The following is a 21,940-nucleotide window of genomic DNA, read 5'->3' as shown; positions in this document are numbered from 1 at the left end:
ACTGATGTAGAGTTTGGATCTATGCATCAGAACACTTACTTGGGCATATGTAGGGGTTTTTGTAGAGAAAATACAATGGTTCAAGGGAGACCACTAGATTTATTTATGGGTAAACTGATGACTCAAGGGGTTTTTTTAGGCTAGACAATAGGAGCTGATCAGTCTTGGCTATGAGTGGTGTTTTCTTCTAGGGAGCTCACAATGCAACTAGGCTGCTTCAGTATTTTGGATATCAATCAAGGATTTATTACTAGCATTGGTCTGATAATTGCTGAGCTGGGTGTGTGCAGGCATAGATTCATTAACATCTGGAGCAGACATTCCCATGATGCAATGCGCCCCTCCTTTTCTGGTCCCAGAGTTCAGTGTAGTTCTCTGTTCTTCATTCTTTATGCTAATCTCTGTTCCATCTCTCATTCAGATGAGGCTAGGGGAGTTGTCTCTGTTCTTCATTCTGTATGCTAATGGAGATGTCTTAATCTTGTCACTCTTATCGGGAGGGGCCTAGGTGTGTCTCCCAACGCCCTTCACTGCTCTCTGCAAGTTTTTTTCTCTGATGGGTTTTGGTTTAAGCAGAGGTTGGTAGGGGGGTGTCTTTCATGAGTCAGACAGGCTGGATACTGTGCCCTGGTTCCCCAAAAACACAGAGCTGACTGGTATCACTCAGGATATAAATTCAGATCTGTAGTAATCTTAGTACAGTAAATAACTTTATATTTTTATCTCCTCTTCCTTCACTCATGCTACAAGAGATACCCAGGAACACTTGGCATTATGGCTCCACCCAACATGAAGCAAGAAAGCAGAAGAACTGAGACTTCCTCCTTACAGGATCCAGTCTGTTCCTTTCCTTCCAGTTCTTTTGCCTCTTGGTCCCCCCTGTTTGCCTCTTCTTCCTCTATTCTCCTTTTTTTTATCCTAGGCTATTTAAAGAAGATGGAGAAATAAAGGACCTCATACCTCCCGCCAGTGCAGCCAAATCGGGGAATCCCGAGCAGAGGGAGAAGCTGGAAGCAGAGTTTCCAAAACTGCCTGAGCCCCCTACCGAGAGGGGTGCTGTCATGAGGGGGAGAAACCGAGGAATCCGGTTCCAGAGCCATTCTCTTCAATTTTGATATTGAGAATCCAGACAACATTCCCCCTCTATCAGGCCTATGGGATTTCTTGCCTAGTCAGAAACCTTTCAAATTCCTGTCCTGCCTGAAGACAGCAGAGACTCTTCTCTTGGATCCTCCCTGCCTGCATCCCAGCTCAGTACAGACCAATGTGATTCCCTTCCCCATATCTCTGGGATAACTGTAAGTCTCATTTTCACAGGTTTTTCTCATTCTTTCCCAGTTTGCACACAGGTACTTGGCATTCCCAGAGGTAGCTTCCCCTCCAAACCCGTATGTGCATTATGGATGCAAGCCTCATGGATTGGGGAGCCCACCAGGGTCTTCTTTGGACCCCAGAGGAATGGAAGTTAAACATCAGTATCATCAATTCCTTTAATCCTCCAGCTGTGGAAATCTCTAATTCTCAGGTGTCATATGCTCATTTGATCTAGCAACAGGTCATCAGGTACCAAAGTGAATAGCCAGGACTGCACCTGGAACCAGCTGTTTTTCTGAAGCTTATGGTGATGTCCTGCCTTTTATCCCTATGGGCAGCCTTTCTTATCTTACTCAGTCATGAGTAGCTGGCTCTAGTGGGTCAGGAGTCCAAACCCATTTTCTTCTCAAGATGTGATAAATGTGACAGCTCCACAATAGGCTGGTTTGCCATAGACAGGTCTCTCAAGTGCCCTGATTTTTTCACTGGAATACTGAACCCAGATGAACTTGAGACTTTGGAGGAAGGCACTGGTCTACTCTTTTTCTTCCTTAATCTTCTACCTTTGTGGGCAATAAGGAAGTTTTGGTCAGGGCGATGGTGATATTGCTGGTGGCTCTACCTTGTTCTCTTCCCTGAATTCTTGATCTCCTTTCCCAGAGTCTGGTGTTGCACTGCCAAAACCCACAAGTTAACATATAGAAAATTAAGAGTAACCATTTCCTAGACTGAGAAATCTCTATAGCAGTAGTGTGGCTGTTTGGATTTGTAAGAACAGAAAAGCTTCCATAATTTTAACATATTCACTTATTTAAGGCATCTTTAGGGCATCTTTACTTAATTAGATTATGGTGTGAAATATCAAAGTTATTCCTGTTCCCTACAGAACATTGTGCACTTTTTACTAATAGGGTTTAAGAAGGGATTTGAGGTCAGCATCCTCAGTTCATTCCTCAACTATCTCTGCAGTCCTTTTATTTCTTACGACAGAAAGCTGCATTCACTGGACATTAAACAGGTTCTGAAGTTTTACTATGTCATTGTCAATAGTTCAGAGAAGATAGACAAAGCATCGTGGCTCTTTGAGGGCTGCCATAAAGGAAAGGGAATGGCTTAAGGCTACCAATTCTAGATGGCTTAAAGCTTTATCTGCCTAATATATGAACAGTTTAACATCATCCCTGAGTATCAGGAGATGTTTTTCTAAAAGTAGCTCTACTTCCTGGGGAGAAAGAGTTGAGGAATATAAGGTGCATACTCAGTTCATCATATATTATAAACCACTTATCAGCTGGATTGCTGTCTGCACTGTTGGATAGAACGTACTGCAGACAGCACAGTAAGGTATGTAAATTCTCCTCTTTAGGTGCTGCTTATTTACATTCAGCTATCTGTCTTGTAGTAGAAGAAGGGGGACATATAGCAATTGAAAATTACTTGCTAGTAATTTCATTTGTCATCTTACTTTCACCCCACATTCTACCCTCCTCTCCACTAAGGAAGTGTGCTATTTCTTTCCTTCTAAACCTTTCCTGCTATAGAAATGTCTAACTGGAAGGTAAAGAAACAGACTTGGGTTTATGTGGAGGAAGTCTTGTTCACAGATCTTTTGCCTCCTTGCTTCTGGTAGAGGAGCTGTACTTCCAACTGTCCTGTATAGTCTTTCATGTAGGATGGGAGAAAAGGAGTCAAGAACAAATGAAAAATTACTTACAGATAATTCTCATGTCTTCCCATCTTTGGAGGAGTAGAGGTAAGTTTTTTGGGTGCTGTTAAAGTGGAGTAATGATGTAGGTTTTGTTCTGAACTGTTGATGTCTGTATATTAAACTGTTTCATATAAAAGCCTGGGCAAGCAAGGAATATTCCAGTTGCAGTCTCTTTTGGCGGAAGTAAATGATCAAACTTCAACATTGTCAACAGACCATTTGGGACAACAGACCATTTAAAACTCCAGACTGTCTTAATTGTAGGTTAAGCATTTTGTATGGAAAAGTTATAATAAAAATATTATTTCACTTACTATTGTTAAAAATTGGGAGCTCTAATGTTTTTTCCTGCAGAGATCTCCTTAAACATATTAGGACAATAACAAGTCTAGCCATATAAATAATTTAGTTTTAAATAGTTTCCTTAGGAGTGCTAGTAAAATAAACTATGTACTATTGTGCTGTTTTTAAAAATAATAATTTATTATATAAAAATTCATATAAGCCAGCAGAGAGATTATATTAAATAATAAATGTTTTGGAAACAACACTACTTGGAAGTTGTAGATAATACAAGAAGTTATAAAGTGCATGTTTTAAATTAGGGGCTAGAAACATAGGGTTGAGGGTAGAGACATGTTCTGAACATTAATGTACAAAAATATAAAATTAATGCATTCAAAAACATTTATTAATATGTGTAATGGTAAAGATTAAAACAACTTGTAGAACCTTAGAAGATATGTAAAGAAGATATATAAACTTGCCATATAGATTCGAAACTCCTATTCTCAATCACTTAACTTTTTAGAATAAAATTCTTCATGTTTGACTTGGCAAACAAATATTCTGGGGTAAATTGCAAAAAATCTATTTAGGAGAGAAATTTTTAAATGTTTTTTAAGGTATGCTGGAAACTTGAAATGGTTTTCTAAACTTAAACTTGGCATGTACTGCACAAACGTTCTGACCATGCTCATATTGAAGTCAGTGGCAGAATTACTATTACCTTCAGGATAAGGTCCATAGTTCTGAAGGAGAAATTTGTACCTTTGTTGTTGCAGTTTATTTTTATTAAAATGCCGAGACCTTTAAAAACCCTCTTACCTGTGATGGGTAGGAATAGTTCCCAGATGAGTGCACTAACTTCTGCAGAATCTGAGCTTTAAATATTTTTAAACTTGAGTTTTTGGCCCTTTTATGGTTATGAAGAGTATAAGCTGATGCACAATGCTGTCTTTTAAATTTGCAGACAGTCTGCTTTTCTTGCTGCTCATAGCTTTCTCAAGCTGTTCTAGTGAAAGCTGACTAGAGTCTTTTAAGTTTTCTGTACTGTTGTTCAGAACCCTGGGCAGCAGTGATATTGATATGAACCAGGTCAGTTTCACATTGCTACATCTTGGCAAAGCTGTGAGCAACAGAGGTGCTAGTACTGGAGCTGTTCACTAGGGAGGAGGATGCAAAATAACTTGCTGGAGTCAGGGTGGATTATCAGCGAGAACACAGTGCAACAGTTCTTCGAGTGCTTGTTCATGTCAATACCAATCAGGTGTGTGCGTACGCACGTGCATGATGGCTGGAAGATTTTTCCCTTAGCAGCATCCGTCAGGTCAGCCTGGGCGCCCCCGGGAGTTGCACCCTTATGGTGCCTAATATATAGCCCTGCCAACCTGCCATCCCTTCAGTTCCTTACTGCCAGTGACGGTGGCTGGAATGTCCCTTGGCTCTTGCTCAGCAAGTTTCTTCGTTATTCGGTGTATATAGTTAGTTGTATCAGTTTAAAGTTTAGTATAGTATAGTAGTTGGGGTTCCCTCCTGCCCCACTCTGGCCTAGGCGCCGTGGCTTGCTGTGGTCCCCGGGATTTAAGAACTGCGTGGCTTGCACCAAGCACATGCTTAAGAGTGATCCGCACTCGTCGTTTCTTCAGTGCCTGGGGGAGACTCATCAGAAAGATAGTTGCAAGATCTGCTGCGAGTTCTGCCCGAGAACACTTAAAGAACGGGAACAGCAGCTGAAGGTGATCCTCATGGAGGCAGCCTTGTGCCCCCACTCCGACCCGGGTTCGAGAGATCCGACCCTGATGGCGTTGTCCTCGATGCTGAGTGCCCCAACGCCGTCGGCGACTTCAGTGCCAAGGAAGGACTCCTCCAAGGACACTCAGCACCGCCATGGCTCCTCATGGGGCCCTTCTGATACTAGGCACCGCTCCCATTCGCCAGTGCCTCAAAAGAAGAAAAAGCCAGATGACCGTTCTCTGACTAAGCCTCAAGAAGTGCGACCCCAGGTGGGCCACTCCTCAGCATCTCCTTCCGGGGCTGTCTTGACTCCTGCCCACGTGAGGTAATTGAGTCCGGCCCCATCTTGACCTCTGGCACCTACACAGCAGCTGCAGCTCCCGTCCATGCCGCAAGCGTACCAAGCTGTCAGAGATCTTCTCCATCTGATGGCACCATTCTTGTCTGCCAGGGAAGAATTCTCAGCGCTGACGCAGCCCCATGCTCCAGTGCATTCCAAGGGAAAGCCAGCTATGATGTCAAGGCACTCCCCTTCGCCTTGTCCATTGGTACCTACACACTCCGACAGAGCGCCTTCCCACTCCCTGAGCTCTCGCTGTTTGAGACACCCAGGATCAGCTCCTCTGTGGTCGTCCGTGTCTGAGACCTGAGTCAGAGCCTGACTAGGAGCAGAAGCCGTAGAGTGAGGTCGGGCAGAGACAGAAGGGAGCATCAGGTGTGGCCTCCGCAGTGGCAGAACCCACCTCAGTGGCCCTTCTGGACTCCCTGGGCTTATCACCAGGGCCAGAGAGGAACCCAGGGCCCACGTTCAGCAACGTCTTCAGTCGCCTCCACCACTTATGTATCGCCTTCCGCTGTGCATCCACCCCCGGCACCTACGGTCCCGACGCCTTTTCCTCCGGCATCGTTGTTGACTCCGGCACCGTGCTCAGCTCCGACTTTGGCACCAGCCTTCACGATGTCTTCACACCCATCTCCCACGCCTGCACCGTTGTTGTCGACCTCCATGCAGGCACCTATGGCCCAGGAGCCGATGTCGGCACCGGGCCCCCCCGACCCCAGTGGCTCCTGTGAGCGTGCCGATGCATTTCCCTCCTGTGAGACTGACGCCGATGCTGGCTATGACGCCTATGGCCCCAGCACTGTCATCTGCACCCCCTCCAACGCTGCTCCGGGAGTCACGTGACTCATCCAGGGCAGACAGCACGGAGCTTCTTTCACCGGCACACACTTCCTCCTCTTCGTCGCTGGACGAAGCGTCGGTGGGGACATCCGTAGCCCCTGCGTTAGAGGACAACAGAGTTTTACAGCAGTTGCTCCGCAGGGCTGCCCAAGGCTTGGGCGTCAAGGCCAAGGAGGTGGTTGAGGACACGGATCCCATGGTGGACATCCTAGCACCCTCGGGGCCCTCACGGGCCCTCATAATGACGGTGGTGGACATCACCAAAACTCTATGGCAGACGCCAGCATCTCTGCCACTCATTGCCAAATGCAATGAGTGCTGGTATTTTGTCCCCTCCAGAGGCTTTGAGCATCCTACTCCCATCTGCCTCTGGACCCATTGGTCGCCAATACGGCTAACCAGCGGGAGAATCAAGGTTTCCAAGGTCCTTCACCAAAGAATAGGGACGCTAGATGACTGGACCTCGTGGGTAGAAAAATCTACTCCATGGGCGGTCTACAACTCCGTATTGCTAAACAGCAGGCCATTGTGAGCGGGTACTCTAACACCTCAAATAAATTTGTTAGTCTCTAAGGTGCCACAAGTACTTTTCTTATAACACCTGTGCTTCCATGGCTAAGTTCACAGAGCTCGTCCCTTCCGACTCTCGGTCAGAGTTCACCACCTTGATGGAAGAAGGGAAATTAGTTTCCCGCACTTCACTACAGGCAGCCTTAGATGCTGCAGACGCGGTCACAAGAGTCATGGCGACAGGGGTGGCTATGCAACGGTGGGCCTGGTTTCAAGTTTCAGGGTTACCCTATGAAGTTCAGCAAATGATTCAGGACCTTCCATTTGAGGGTGAGACTCGGTTTTCAGATAAGGCGGACAAATGGCTCCACAGCCTAAAAGATTCCTGAGCCACCCTCAGATCCTTGGGTTTGCATACACCCGCCACACAGCACAGACACTTCCGCCCACAACTTCCTCAAAGGTTCCAACAGCAGAACCGCCAGGACAATTCTAGGAGGAGGAACTGGAGCGGTAGGAGAAGACAACATTCCTCCGCTAACCAGGGTCAGCCCAAACCACCTTCTGGCCCTAAACGGGCATTTTGAAGGTGCGGTCGAGGACGGCGCACCAGACCAGAGACTGGATTCACCCCACCTTACCTTTTCCTCCTGACTATCCCCTTTCTAGAGTGCAGGGTCCCGTATAACTTCTGACCGCTGGGTGCATCGCACAGTAGAGAGGGGATACTCCATCCAATTCTGTGCCCTTCCACCCCTCTTCCCTGTCCCTCTTCAGAGACCCTTCTCACAAGCAACTTCTCATTCAGGAGGTGCACTCGCTCCTAGTGCTAGGGGCTGTGGAGGATGTTCCACTGGAGCACAGGGACGAGGGTTTCTATTCCCGCTATTTCCTAATACCAAAGGTGGCCTAAGGCCTATCCTGGACCGCGTAGCCTCAGTTAGTTTGTGAGGAAACTCAGGTTCCGCATGGTCTCCTTGACCTCCATTATCCATTCATTGGATCCACCAGTCTGGTATGCCGCCCTCGACTTGAAGGACGCATATTTTCACATAGCAATAGTGCAAAACCACAGAAAGTACCTCAGGTTTGTGATCAACGGTTCGCATTACCAATTTACAGTTCTCCCTTTCGGCCTGTCAGCTGCACCTTGAGTCTTCACCAAGTGCATGGCAGTCGTCGCCGCTTTTCTCTAGAAACATAAGGTACAGGTGTTCCCTTACCTCGACAACTGGCTGATCAAAGGCCAATCCAGAACTCGGGTGGCATTCATCAGAGCCACCTTCGGGAACCTGGGCTTCCTACTGAATGAGGCGAAATCGACTCTGTCCCCGGTTCAGAGGATAGAGTTCATAGGGGCCGTTCTGGACTCAACCCAAGCCAGAGCATTCCTCCCGCAGGCGTGATTCCAGGCCCTTGTTGCTATGATCCAGGGATGGACAGTTGCCCACCACCACTGTGAGAAATTGTCTCAAACTGCTCGGTCACATGGTAGCTTCTACGTACGTGGTCTGACATGCCAGACTCAGCCTTCGGCCACTTCAGTCGCAGCTTGCATCAGTGTACAGACCTGCCAGGGACAGCTTGGACAGGATCGTGACCCTACCTTGCCCCATCCTCGACTCGATCATGTGGTGTATGGATGCTCAGCAGGTTTGCTCAGGCATCCCCTTCACTGCCCTGCAACCATCCCTGATGCTAGTAACAGATGCCTCAGATTTGGGGTAGGGGGCTCATCTGGGGGACCACAGAACTCAGGGCCTCTGGTCGCAGACAGATCTCTGACTTCATATCTATGTCAGGGAGCTCAGGGCGGTACACCTAGCGGGTCGAAGCGTATTGGTCATGATGGACAATACAACTGCAATGTTCTATATCAACAAACGGGGTGCATTCTCCTCTCCCCTGTGCCAGGAAGCCCTCAGGTTATGGGACTTCTGTGTAGAGCACTCAGTTGACCTACAAGTGTCGTACCTTCCAGGGGTCCAAAACAAGCTGGCAAACAGCCTCAGTAGGTCTTTTTACAGGCATGAGTGGTCCCTTCGCCTGGACGTCACATCTTCGCTCTTCCAGAGGTGGGGCTCTCCCTGATCGACCTCTTCACCACAAGATGCAACAGGAGGTGTAAGCAGTTCTGCTCCTTCCAGAATCACAGTACGGGCTCCACAGCGGACGCGTTCCTCCTCCACTGAGGGCGGGGGGGGGGGGGGGACAGGACCGCTTCTATACACCTTCCCACCCATACTGCTCGTCCACAAGGTCCTGCTCAAGATCCGCAGAGACCGGGCTCGGGTCATTCTCATAGCACCATCCTGGCCCCTCCAGCATTGGTACACGTCTCTCCTAGACATGTCAGCGGGAGCCCCGATTACCCTGCTGCTTTTCCCAGACCTTCTCACCCAGGATACAGGTGGCTCCAGCACCCAAACCTTCAGTCGTTGCATCTCCCAGCCTGGAGGCTCCATGGCTGAACCCGTTCGAGCTCTCCTGTTCAGAACAAGTCAGACGGGTTCTCTTGGGCAGTAGGAAACCCTCCAGTAGGGCCACGTATCTGGCCAAGTGGAAGAGATTTTCAGTCTAGTCAGCTCAGCGTGACTTTTCCCCGGTGCTAGCCTCAGTGCCCCCGATTTTGGATTATCTTTTTCACCTGAAGCAGGAAGGTCTCTCCTTGTCTTCTATAAGAGTACATCTGGCTGCCATCTCGGCTTTCCACCCAGGGGTACAGGACTGCTCAGTTTTCGCTAACCTCTGGTCAGTCACTTCCTAAAAGGCCTCGACAGGTTGTACCTGCACGTCCGCCAACCGGTCCCTGCTTGGGACCTTAACTTGGTCCTCTCCAGGCTCATGGGGCATCCCTTTGAGCCTCTAGCAACATGCTTCCGTCTTTACCTCTCCTACAAGGTCACGTTCTTGGTGGCGATAACTTCAGCGTGGAGGGTGTCTGAGCTTAGGGCTCTGACGTCCGAGCTGCCCTACACCATGTTTGTTAAGGACAATGTTCAGCTCAGACCTCATCCGGCCTTCCTCTCGAAGGTCGTATTGCAGTTCCACATCAACCAGGACATTTTCCTCCCAATGTTCTACCCCAAGTCTCATGTGAGTAGCAGGGAGCAGAGACTCCACACTCTCAACGTTCACAGAGCACTGGCCTTTTACATAGAAAGAATGAAAGTGTTCAGGAAGTCGGTACAGCTGTTTGTCGTAGTAGTGGACAGAATGAAGGGCCAGCCTGTTTCGACACAGCGCATTTCATCTTGGATTGTGGCCTACATTACCGAGTGCTACAATCTAGCAGGGATCCCAGTGCCCCTGATAATGGAGCATTCTACAAGAGCACAAGCTTCATCAACAGCCTTTGTGCCCCAAGTTCCCACCCAGGAAATCTGCAGGGTGGCGATGTGGTCATTGATACACACTTTCGCCGCATGCTATGCAATTACTAGACAGGCCAGAAATGATGTGGCCTTTGGTAGAACAGTACTCCAGTCAGTGGACAGCTCCGACCCCACTTCCTAATTTTGCTTGGGAGTCACCTGATTGGAATCGACATGAATGAGCACTTGAAGAAAAAACAATTACTCATCTTCTCGTAACTCTTATTCTTTGAGATGTGTTGTTCATGTCCATTCCAATACCCACCCTCCTACCCCTCTGTCGGAGTAGCTGGCAAGAAGGAACTGAAGGGGTGGCGGGTTGGCAGGGCTATATATTAGGTGCAATAAGGACATGACTCCAGGGGGCGCCCAGGCCGACCCGATGGATGCTGCTAAGGGAAAAATCATCCGGCCGTCGTGCGCGTGCGCGCGCACACACCTGATTGGAATGGCCACAAACAACACATCTCGAAGAACAACAGTTACGAGAAGGTGAGTAACCATTTTTTCCAGAGGTTCTTTAGGGATATTATTTAAAATTGTGCTACTAAACTGAAGGGAAGTTTGGAATGATTTACCTGCCTCAGATAGTCACTCTCTGGATACTACTAAATCACCCCACTACATGTGATTTATCTTTAGGCCTCATAAAAACTGGTTTTCAGAAATACTTTTGCACTTGGAATGAACTGGATTTCACAAAATAACAGGTATTCTTGAAATTGACTCTGAAGGGTACCCCTAGGCATCCTCCCTCTCCAACCCCATTTGCAATACTAATCTATATTTGCTGTTATTTTTAGAAATAATGTATAAATCCAACAAAGTGTGTCTTAATATATGTTTATTTACTCTGCAGTGATGCCATCTTCCTTAACTAGAGTTATTAGAAAATGTTTGTCTACCTGTTAAGACTTGGATTTTTTATTTAAAGAGGAACTGATCACAGAACTAAAAATTGATGGTAACTTAGATACAAGTAATCAGGACTTGATGACATCTATAATGTACAAGCAGAATAAAGCCCAGACCAGTAGCATATATGCTTGGTGCTTTAAAAAGGCCAATTTCAGCTTTGTGAAAACAATGGGCCAGGTCAGCCTCTTTTCACCTACTTCTTTTTATTTTCTCTTTGTACAGGTATACCACCTGGTATACCTTTTTTCTGCCCCTTTATCTCCCTGCATCCATTTGTCTGATAGGTGGTGGGAAGAAGGAAAATTACTAGCATACCTTCCAATAGCCCAGGACTGGCTAAGAAAAGAGCAGGCTTTGTAAACCTATCCCAGGAAACTGCTGTCCTGGTCAATGTCCCAGGAATGCATGGATGGAAGCTGTTCAGTGACCCGCTCTCTGACTGCTGCTTTTTTGGCTGGAGGCAGCTGGTTCCTAGCTCTGAACCCTGGTGGCTGCCTCTAGAACTGCGTGAAGGTCATCTTGATGGGTGAGTGAGGATGGGTGCAGTTGAGAGAGAGCTACCTTTCTCAGTGTAGGCAAAAAGAGGTCAGTTACTTGGAGGAGAAAGGCCAAGTAATATTGGAAGGAGAGCTGTGTGATTTTATTTTAAGACTATCTTCAAATTGGCCAGTGATTTAGGGGCCACTGGCTGGTTTTTATTTGAATTCTGGTGAGATTAGCTTGTTTTTCCTCTGGTTGTTTTTTCTCTTGCTTTCAAAGAATGCCTACAGCACTGTCCATTATCCCATTACTAAAGTCGTGATCCCACTTACGTCAATAGCAAAATTTCTTCTTGATTTCAGTGGTGCAGTATCAGACCTTAAGAGAATTGTACTTGGCAATATATGTAAAAGTTGACAACTATATACTGGGAAGAGAGGTGGAAAAGAGAGCAAAACCATGGAAGTGAACTAAGGAGAAAGTAAGGCAGGGAACTGGAAGAGAGGGAAGGAAGTTAGGAGAGAGAGAACATAGAGTAAGGGAGTGGGGAGAGGGGAAGGGCTTTAGATGAGGAAAACTGGAGAAGAGAATTTTCACAGAGAGCAAAGGAAGACGGCTGGGCTGTGTTTCTGGGGAGAAGGGGGAGAAAGGCAGTGATAACAAGAAAACACATGTGAACATAAAGATAAAAGATAAAAAAGAACAAACAGCAAATGAGAGACAATGGATTAAAAACAGGTGAGATGCAACAACAATGCCAAGGATGCGGAGGGCCTAGGTGCAGATCTATCACTATTTGGAGCTTCATGCCGGAAAGGATGTGAAGCACTGCTCTGCATACACTGATATAAGGAAAAATATATGCTGAGAACTGTTGGCAATATTCAACTGTTTCTTTACATGCTTCTCTAACAAAAATATGGCGGAAAAGAGTAAACACAAGCTACAGTCCAACTCTCAGAAGAGCACAGTATAGATCTTGGAGATGTGAATATACTAAGTTCAAACTTCAGTTAATGTTCTTTAAAAGCCATATTTGTAACCGCTAGACATTCAGTCTAAATAAGTGGCTGACCATTGTGACTGTTCAATAGCAATAGAGGGTGTCAAATGCCTTCTGGTATAAACCTTTTTCTTTAGGAAGTAGCAATGCGAGGTTTTGTGCAGCCAGTCATCCAAGTGTGGGTGTGAGATTTCATAGGTTCAGTGCCTTATGGTACACTTGACTGAACAAGCTAACAATCTGCACAAGGTCCCAGTAACATCTAATTGTGGTAATATTAGTAATTAAGTCTCAGCAATTCTAACTGCAGTTCAAGGCTGATATCATCTTCTACAAAATTGTTGTGTTATTGACACACTGAACTTGTGACAGGGACCATGGCTTCTTCTGTGACTTATATAATAATATTGGTCCTTAAAGTATTATTCTTTTATTATTTCTAATCAGAGAGCATTTTTTAAATGTCTTTCATGATTTTCATACTCTTGGGCATTCTTAGAAAATGTGCTGGAGAGAGAGATCTCCAGTAAGTATCCTTTCTTTCTTGGTGGAACAGCCTAGTGCTACACAGTAGCAGGACTCAAAGATGAGTAAGAAAATAATGTATCAGTTTCTGTTTAGAATGATAAGAACAGAAATGAATATTTTGTTTTGGGGTGTTAGTTCTAGGAGATGAGGAGGGAGTTGGGGGTTTCTCAGCATTCTGTCTCTCTAAGCTGTTTGATAGGCTACCCTGGACCAATCTATATGCTTAGGTTATGCATTTAAAAGGAGGGAGGCATTAATTTAGAAACTTGCCTACAGGAAACCTTTCCAGGAGGATGGAGATTAGGGAGGTTATCAGGATTATTTCTCTGCCTTAGTTGGAGGTATTGCTAAAATTGCTAATAGTGGATTGTCCAAATTGCTGTAAGAGATCAAATATTTTGATTTTTTTTTCCCTAGAGGTATAGTTGTAATATATTCTCTTGGTCCCCAAGATCATGCTCTTCTCCTGAAAAAGAAGTTGACAAGTGTTGCTCCAAACTGGGGAGAAGCTCTTTCAAGAACTTCCTTAAATAGCCTCCAAAACTCCAAGTGCTACCTTCTAGATTGAGAATCTTTACTTTTATTTATAAAGGCCAGGGATTGAGTGAATCTAGAGTAAAGTACGTTATAGGTATGACAGTTCTTAATGAAATGAGACTTCATGCTGTACCTGCTTGTAGCTGCTTGTGGTGGGTGGGAGAGATTGTTCTGAAATAAAACACAGTTTGCATCCTGCAGCCCAATAATACAGCTAAATGTCAAGCAGCAATAAACCACCCCTATAACAAGAAAGTGAACCTGACGTCTTTTTTTATTTCAGTTTTCCAGAAGAATGATATATACATAATTTTATTTTTTTTTTAAATTGAGTTTAAGTGAAAAAGGGACCTATTCTTGACACTCTGCTCACAAGGGTAACCCTGTCTCTGTTACTATAGCATCCAGCTTTGATTGTATTCAGTGAACAGACCCATGATGAAACCCATCTCTTGATGAAACCCATCTCTTTGGATGAAATGAATGTTTCTACCTCAAGACTAAGTCAGAACTTTCTTCTTTCTCCTCCCTGGGGGAAGAGTTCCTCTGAAAGTTCTTAACTGATTATCATGCCACTAGGAAAGTGGACAGGCTGCATTCCTTTGGAGCTGCCTCAATCTAATCCCTCCTCTAAAGCTCCAAGCAGCTGTGTTGTCATTAAATTTACTCCTTTTTACCCTTATAGGCCCAGAATATTGACCTGATCTCCACAAAGAAATAGATACTTTTTCTTTCCTGTAGGCTCTGACTAGTTACATTGGTTGCAGTTCTAAGGAATAATCCCCATCTCTCTTCCACTCTTTGGTAATCCAAACAAGCCCCAGGAAGTATAATCAAGAATCTGAGAGAAAATTTAGCACTTACTGAAGGTCCGGAACAGGATGCATAGATTCCTAACTTAGAAAAATCAGAAGAAAAATGCCTAAATCTAAGAGAAAATACATCAGAGGAAGAAGGTCCTTAGAATTTTTCAATAAGCTTCACTGAAAAAATTGATATTTGCCTTTCCCCTCAGACCTCAGCTCTTCAAAATAGTTGTCCATAATGATTTTGGATAGGTGGCTGGAATAAATCATTCAGGAAGAATATGCAGTAGAACCAAATCTTTCTTAAAACACTTGTCAAATCTTAAGAAGGAAATAAGGGAAGCATTTTTTCCTATACAGAGTGTAGGAATTATTAAAAATCTCTATAAGAGAGTGGTTTTGTGGTCTGTGTTCAGTGTTGTTTGTAGGATCTGGTGCCTGTAGGGCAGAACTGGACCTCAAACTGCTTTGTTAAAAATACTCTTGAGTGTTTTAATCCTGTCATTCATCTTGCCCAGTGCAGCCTAAGGGGATAGAGGTTTGCCTCTGGAGCCTTGCAGAAGAGAAAAGCTACTTCTGACACATCAGATTGGACACTTAAGGAACAAAAAAAGGTTAAATCTTCAGAACTGCCAATGTGAAGATGATTTCATCTTATTCTCTGGCTGAGAAACACAAGGAGTGGGAGAGGGTAGGCTAGAATGACCTCCTTGCTTCAGAGAGGAGGTAGAGCAGTCTCATGGTAGAATTTTAAGAGGGAAGCTAAAGGAAGTTAACAGATGCGGCAATTTTTCTTTAGTAGATTACCTGCAAATTTCTCCTGGTATGAATATAGGGCATAGTCATACCCATCACAGAGGCCTTGAATGTCTTCCAGTACATTGACTTGTCTGTCTTTTTGATAAATTTGAAATAATTTTTGATTTTAAGATTACTTATTGGCATTTCAAAAAGCATACTGAGCATGTGCTGTATTTCCTTAACTTCAGTAAAGTATACCGTAATGCAGTGCTTCAGATGTTTTCAAATCCACATGTTTGATAGGCATATCACTGCTATATAGCCATAAGTGGTTCAGTTAGATTTTCAATTTGTTTGACCAGCTAGGCTGAAAGAAATTCATTAGAACTTGGCCTGTTACAGTTATAGTGTAGTATCTACGGCTGATTTCTTGTACTGTCTAAGTGAAAGATTTGAACTCAGGGAGTAGGTTTACTTTTCAAAAAATGAGAAAAATAACTATTTATAATGTGTATAAGCTAAAATTATATACAAGAATGCATTTCTAAACAAAATAGATGTATTTCCTCCTTTATTTATCTGCCATAACCTGAATTCAGAGTTCTCTGTTCCTCTTACAAGGGTTGGTGATATCAGTTAACACTTAAGGTACTGTACAAAATGCAGTGCTTTTCATTGTTTGAAAGTTTGTGCTGTCATCAACTGATTAGGAGAAACACAGAGTCAAATTTTCTGCTGGCATAACTCTACTTAATGGATTTATCCTAGCAGAGAATTTGGCCTGGAACCTCTACAGTCTGAACTCTGGTCCGTGTAGGCTTTAAAAAATAGTTTTTTACTTTACCAATACATTGTAGTTATTTGCAATGCAGCTGTACATGCATGTCTTCTATGATTTGAGATTTCAGGATTTGTTAATGAAGCATTTCAGTTAATCTATAATGGGTCAGTGACTGTACATCAAGTATTCTAATTGTATTGTTTTCTTGAGAGGTAATAACTGGAGGTTGGCAAATGTGATTTGTCTAAATTGTGGGGAAAAATATGAGATTTGACTTTGTTGATTAGAGCAGGTTATTGCTCACTAATTACTGACTGTCTCAAATTAAATTACTATCAAGTCCCTTCTTCTATAGCATTCTCCATGTAAAACCCAATTCCATTGTCTCAAAATCTTTCTCAAAACCTAGTCTGAATATTGCAGTTCTCTCTGCGATTTACAGCAAAGCAGTGATGGAAAAACTTCGGTGAATAAAGAGAATTAGGCAGGGATCAGTTCTAAGTATGATTTTAAACTTTACTTGTAATTATTTTATGACATTTTAAAATCAATATTTTTTAAAACCCTACATAATGGAAACTATTCTCTTTCATAGCAACAAAGAGGATTTGAAAAATGTTTGACATGCAAATATCAAATATGAAAGCTTTTGTAACAGTCCCTTCATACACCGAAGGACTCCAGGGTGACACTGCAGTCCTCGGCATATACACGCCTACGCAAAAGGAAAAACAGGAAGTATTACTCGACACAAAGATCTAGATCCACACTCTACACTCAACCACAAAGGCAATATGACCCACAAAGGTGGAGGCAGAGACCTGCAAAGCAGAGACCACTCCCTTCTTAGCCTTCGACATCCCAACAACCTCCCTCTAAACAACAGTTTTGAGGGTTTGGTTGAGGACTAGAAACACCTCTCACATCTTCTATTGCTCGAACCATCCGACAACATCCATCCATCGACTATCTGACTCCATTCCACCCAGTGTGGTGAAACATCACATCAGACAAATGGATACTAGAAATTATCGAGACTGGCTATTCCATCCAATTTACCTCCATTTCCCCTTACCCTCCCTCCCTTCCCATCCCTCTTCAGGGACCCTTCTCACAAACACCTACTATGACAGAAGGTAAACCACCTCATATGCCTGGGCACAGTAGAACCAGTACCAGGACAACACAAAAGGAAGGGTTTCTACTCCTATTATTTACACACACACACACACACACACACACAGGATGGAGGCCCATTTTCAACTTAAGAAGACTCAACAAATTCATGAAGACCCAGTGATTCAGGATGATCATGCTAGCCATGATAATTCTGGCACTAGAACGAGGGAACTGGTTCTCAGCATAACAATATGCAACACAGGTGTTTTCCCCAGATTTGTTCTGGGAACAGATCGTTTCCAATACAAAGTAGTCCCTTTCGGATTATCTACATCTCCATGGATATTCTCAAAAGTCCTTTGTAGTGACAGCTCACTTCCACAGACAAGGGTTCTGTAAAGTAAACAATCATCCAGATATTCCCCTATCTGGATGATTGTTTACTCAAAGCCTGAACTCAAGAAGAGGCATTAGAAACTACCCAAAATACAACAGCTCTCCTTGCACAGCTAGGTCTACAAATAAATAAAGATCAACATTCACACCTGTGCAGAGACTGGAGTTCATCGGAAGCTATAGCCTCCCTGCCCTGACACAGATTTACCACTCTAGTCAATCTAATCACTGCAACGCATACCAGGCCACAGACATCAGCTAGGATCTGCCTCCAGCTGTTAGGCTGCACATCAGCAATGACATTTGTCATCAGACATGCCAGGCTGCACATGTGATGCTGCAAGACTGGCTCAGGACAGTATATATCCCACACAGACACAGTGTAGACAAACATCTTACGATGCCAACCAAAGTAAAAATTCTCGATATTGGTGGACTCAACCACATTTGCACAGGAGTTCCCTTTGCATGGGCTCTCCATCGATGATACTCATTATGGACACCTCTCTGCTGGGCTGGAGAGCACACTTGCACAACCACATGATCCAAGGCCACTGGTCCCTATCTGAATCGACACTACACATAAACCTACTGGAACTGTGGGCAGTCTGCAATGCATGCATATACTTCCTACCTATGATCAGGGACAAGACCATAAAAGCGCTGATAGACAATGTTACTTTTTGTTTTGTATGTTTTATATAAACCACCAAGGAGGGGCACAGTCACACTTCCCATACACAAAGCCATCCTACTATGGAACTGGTGCATCCACCACAACATCGACATCTCAGCCTCCTATCTATCAAAGCCAAAAATACCACTGCAGATGCACTGAGCAGAAATTTTTCCCAGGACCACAAGTGGGAAATGGACACCAGGATGCCGCAGAACATATTCAAACAATGAGGGTTCCCAACTATAGACCTATTTGTGACGAATCAGAATTCCAAGTGCCCACACTTCTGTTCCAGAGTGGGAGTGGGACCCCATTCTCTCTGTGACACTTTCCTCCTAAAATAGGATACACATCTGCTGTACGCTTTCCCCGCAAACCTTCTCCTAGCCAGGGTCATAAACAAGATAAGGACAACAACTCCAGAGTCATCTTGATAGCCCCCACGTGGCCCAGACAAATGTGGTTTCCTTACCTCTGGAAGATGGCTGTGTGCCCACCACACACTCTTCCACTTCTACCTCATCTCCTGTCTCAGGATGTGGGTCAGGTCTACCATGTGAACATTGCAAGACTGCAGCTGAAGGCATGGTTACTTCATGGTTCGAGACAATGAAATGACCTGTTCAGAGGAGGTAAGGGGCATTTTTTTAAACAGCAAAAGGTCTACTGTACGGTATACCTATCTGCACAAATGGAAGAGATTCCATGGATGGTGCCAAAATAGGCAAACTGACAACGACCTCTCCTTTACCAATGGTATTGGACTGCATACTGGAACTCAAAAAATCTGGCCTCTCAGTGAGCTCGATCAGAGTACACCTCATGGCAATCACGACGTTCCACCACGAAGTGGACGAGTTCTCGATTTTTGCCCACCCTCCCATTAAATGCTTCCTCGAGGGTCTTCGTAACTTTTACCCTGAAATATGGGTCCCTACTCCATCATGGGACCTCAGTCTGGTGCTGTGTTGCCTTACAGGGGCCCCTTTTGAACCATTAGTGATGTGTTCACTTCTCTACCTTTTCGATGAAGGTTGCCTTACTCATTACTATCACATCTGCCTGACAAGTAGGGAACTGGGGGCCCTCAGGGCACCCCCCCATACGCAATATTTAAAAAAAACAAAGTTACCCTGAGACGACATCCCAAATTCCTACCTAAAATAGTTTCATCATTCCATTTGAATCAACCCATCCATCTCCCATCATTCTTCCCAAAACCTCATGGGAACAAATGAGAAGCAATACTTCATATCCTGGGCGTCCGAAGGGTGCTTTTTACATTGAAAGGACAAAGTCTTTCATAAAGTCACCAACATTATTTCTCTCCATCATGGAACAATCTAAGGGAGATGCCATATCCAAACAGAGGCTGTCAAAATGGATCTGTAGTTGCACTGACTTACTTTTGTTGTTGCCAGCAACAATTGCAAACCCACACACTCAACTAGAGCACTGTCTACATCGGTAGCCTTCCTCAACAATGTACCTATTGTGGACATTTGCAAAGCAGCAGCCTGGGTATTCACCCATACATTCACACAGCACCATTCCATAGAGCAGCACTCGTCATCAGACACCCTACTGGGACTTGTGGTTTTATCATCTGTCAAAAGTGAAACTCCAAAGTCCCTTCCTTCCACTGAGGGGCACTGCTCTACAGTCACCGAAAGTGGAGCCCCCACAGGGACACTCGTCGAAGAAGAGAAAGTTACTCATTCTTTGCAGTAACTGAGGTTCTTCAAGGTTTGCCCTGTGGGTGCTCCACTACCCTCCCTCCTCTCCTGTACTTCAGAGTTCTTTTGCACCAAAGCCTATGCGGTAGAGAAGGAACCGAGTTGGGGGTTGGTTGCACAGCGCTATGTAACCTTCTGAGGCAGCACGAGATGGGGACAGCGCACATGTGAGCCAACCAGACACTGCTATTAAAAATCTCCAATTACAAGCTCTGGGTCACAGATTCACCTAAAGTGAAGCACCCACAGGGACAGATATCTTGAAGAACCTCAGTTACTGCATAGGGTGAATAACCACCTCTTTCTAGCAATGCATTTGTCAGTGCTCGGCTGAGGCCTAAAGCCTTGGCAAGAGTTGGCACCTTGTCTGCCAGCGTCACAGCAATCACTTGAAGAAAAAATGGTTACTAATCTTTTGTAACTGTTGTTTGAAATGCGCTGTACATGTCCTTTCCACAACCCCCCCCCTTCTACCCAGCTACATTGGAGTTTCCAGAAAGAAGGAACTGAGGGGATTTGGGATCGGCTGGGCCCTTTATACTGCAGCAGAGGGCATTTGAGCCACCCCAGTGGGTACCACCGAGGGGAAAAACTTCCGATGACTGTGTGCAGAGCGCACGCACACTGAGAGTGGAGTAGACATGCACAACACATCTCGAAGAACAAAAGTTACAAAAGGTAACTTGCCCGTAGGGATTAGGGAGCATTTTTGATTGGCCCTGACGGGTGTTTGTTTACATCTAGCTCTGCACTCAGCTACAAATATGGTGTCTACAATGTGGAGCCTTGGGAAGGAATTATAGATTTCCAGAGCACCAAACAGGGAGACCAGAGAGTTATCTGTTTGGCTTTTTTCTCCCCCTGTCTGAGTACGGTAGTATCTGTTTATATCTTTCCTTCTCTTCTTTCCATCATTATTCTGCCATGAGCCGGGTAACTTAGACAGGACTGGCCTCCCTGAAGGGCTCATAAAGATCCAAAGAATTAGTAACGCTGACAACAAGCTACTACAGATTAGATATGTGTCTCTTGGTTTGTGCCCCAGGACAAACAAAAGTGTATTTATTTATATACAATTAATACACCTGCTGAAGCCTGAACCCCCTCCTAAGCATTATAGCTCTGAAAACACCCTTTCCACAACTCTCTTTTTCAGTCACAAGAGTGGCAGGAGGAAGAATAATGCATTCAAATGTATCAAATCATATTTGATTTGTTGCTTAGCAGCCAAGGCAAATTATGGAAATTGAAATCTCTGAGACAGATTGAACATTGCTGTAGTGAAGGGGGTTCATTTCTGTTTGCATTCCTTTTTGTTTTATTAAATAATAAAATTTCTGTTCTGAGGTAATTTCACCCCCCCACACCCTGTTACATTTAGGCAAAATCATAGGAATAGTATCAGAAATAACCTGCTTAAAATGGAAGTGTGGTATTATAAAGCTGTGCCTTTGAAATCTCAACAGATAAGCACTTTAATTAGGTACATCAGTGAGAGAGCCCAACAAATCCCCAGCATGGTTGTTTAGGGAATTCCCTTGATTCTGATTTAATTTACAAGTTATTTCACCATATAATTTCAAGTGTATAAAAATTACATTAAACCAGCCTTTTTTTAAAGTTATAGGCAACTGAATTTCATATCGCACAATTGAAAAATCAGTTCTTTATTTTAATTTATCATCATTTGGACTTAGATACATAGATATTTAGGTCAGAAGGGACCATTATGATGATCTAGTCTGACCTCCTGCACAACGCAGGCCACAGAATTTCAACCACCACTCCTACAAAAAAAAAAAAAAAACCCTCACACCTATATCTGTGCTATTGAAGTCCTCAAATCGTAGTTTAAAGACTTCAAGGAGCAGAGAATCCTCCAGCAAGTGACCCGTGCCCCATGCTACAGAGGAAGGCGAAAAACCTCCAGGGCCTCTTCCAATCTGCCCTGGAGGAAAATTCCTTCCCGACCCCAAATATGGCGATCAGCTAAACCCTGAGCATATGGGCAAGATTCATCAGCCAGATACTACAGAAAATTCTTTCCTGGGTAACTCGGATCACACCCCATCTAATAGCCCATCACAGGCCATTGGGCCTATTTACCATGA

The 21,940-nt window shown here is 44.5% G+C and overlaps 1 protein-coding gene across 5 annotated transcripts in view; it reads left to right on the top strand.

Annotated features, from left to right (window-relative positions):
* The window catches only part of WASF1 (WASP family member 1), a 201,203-nt gene that overhangs the window by 52,165 nt on the left and 127,098 nt on the right, over window positions 1-21,940 (top strand). The window contains exon 2 of one of the 5 annotated variants that reach the window (XM_048844804.2): window positions 923-1,298. The exons of the other annotated variants lie outside the window; for them this stretch is intronic. The gene's annotated coding sequence lies outside the window, so the exon portion shown is untranslated. The remainder of the gene's footprint in view (window positions 1-922; window positions 1,299-21,940) is intronic. 5 annotated transcript variants of the gene reach the window in all.

This window comes from Caretta caretta, chromosome 3, assembly GCF_965140235.1.
Source record: "Caretta caretta isolate rCarCar2 chromosome 3, rCarCar1.hap1, whole genome shotgun sequence".
Taxonomy (NCBI): domain Eukaryota; kingdom Metazoa; phylum Chordata; order Testudines; family Cheloniidae; genus Caretta; species Caretta caretta.
This window is presented reverse-complemented; position numbering and strand designations above follow the sequence as displayed.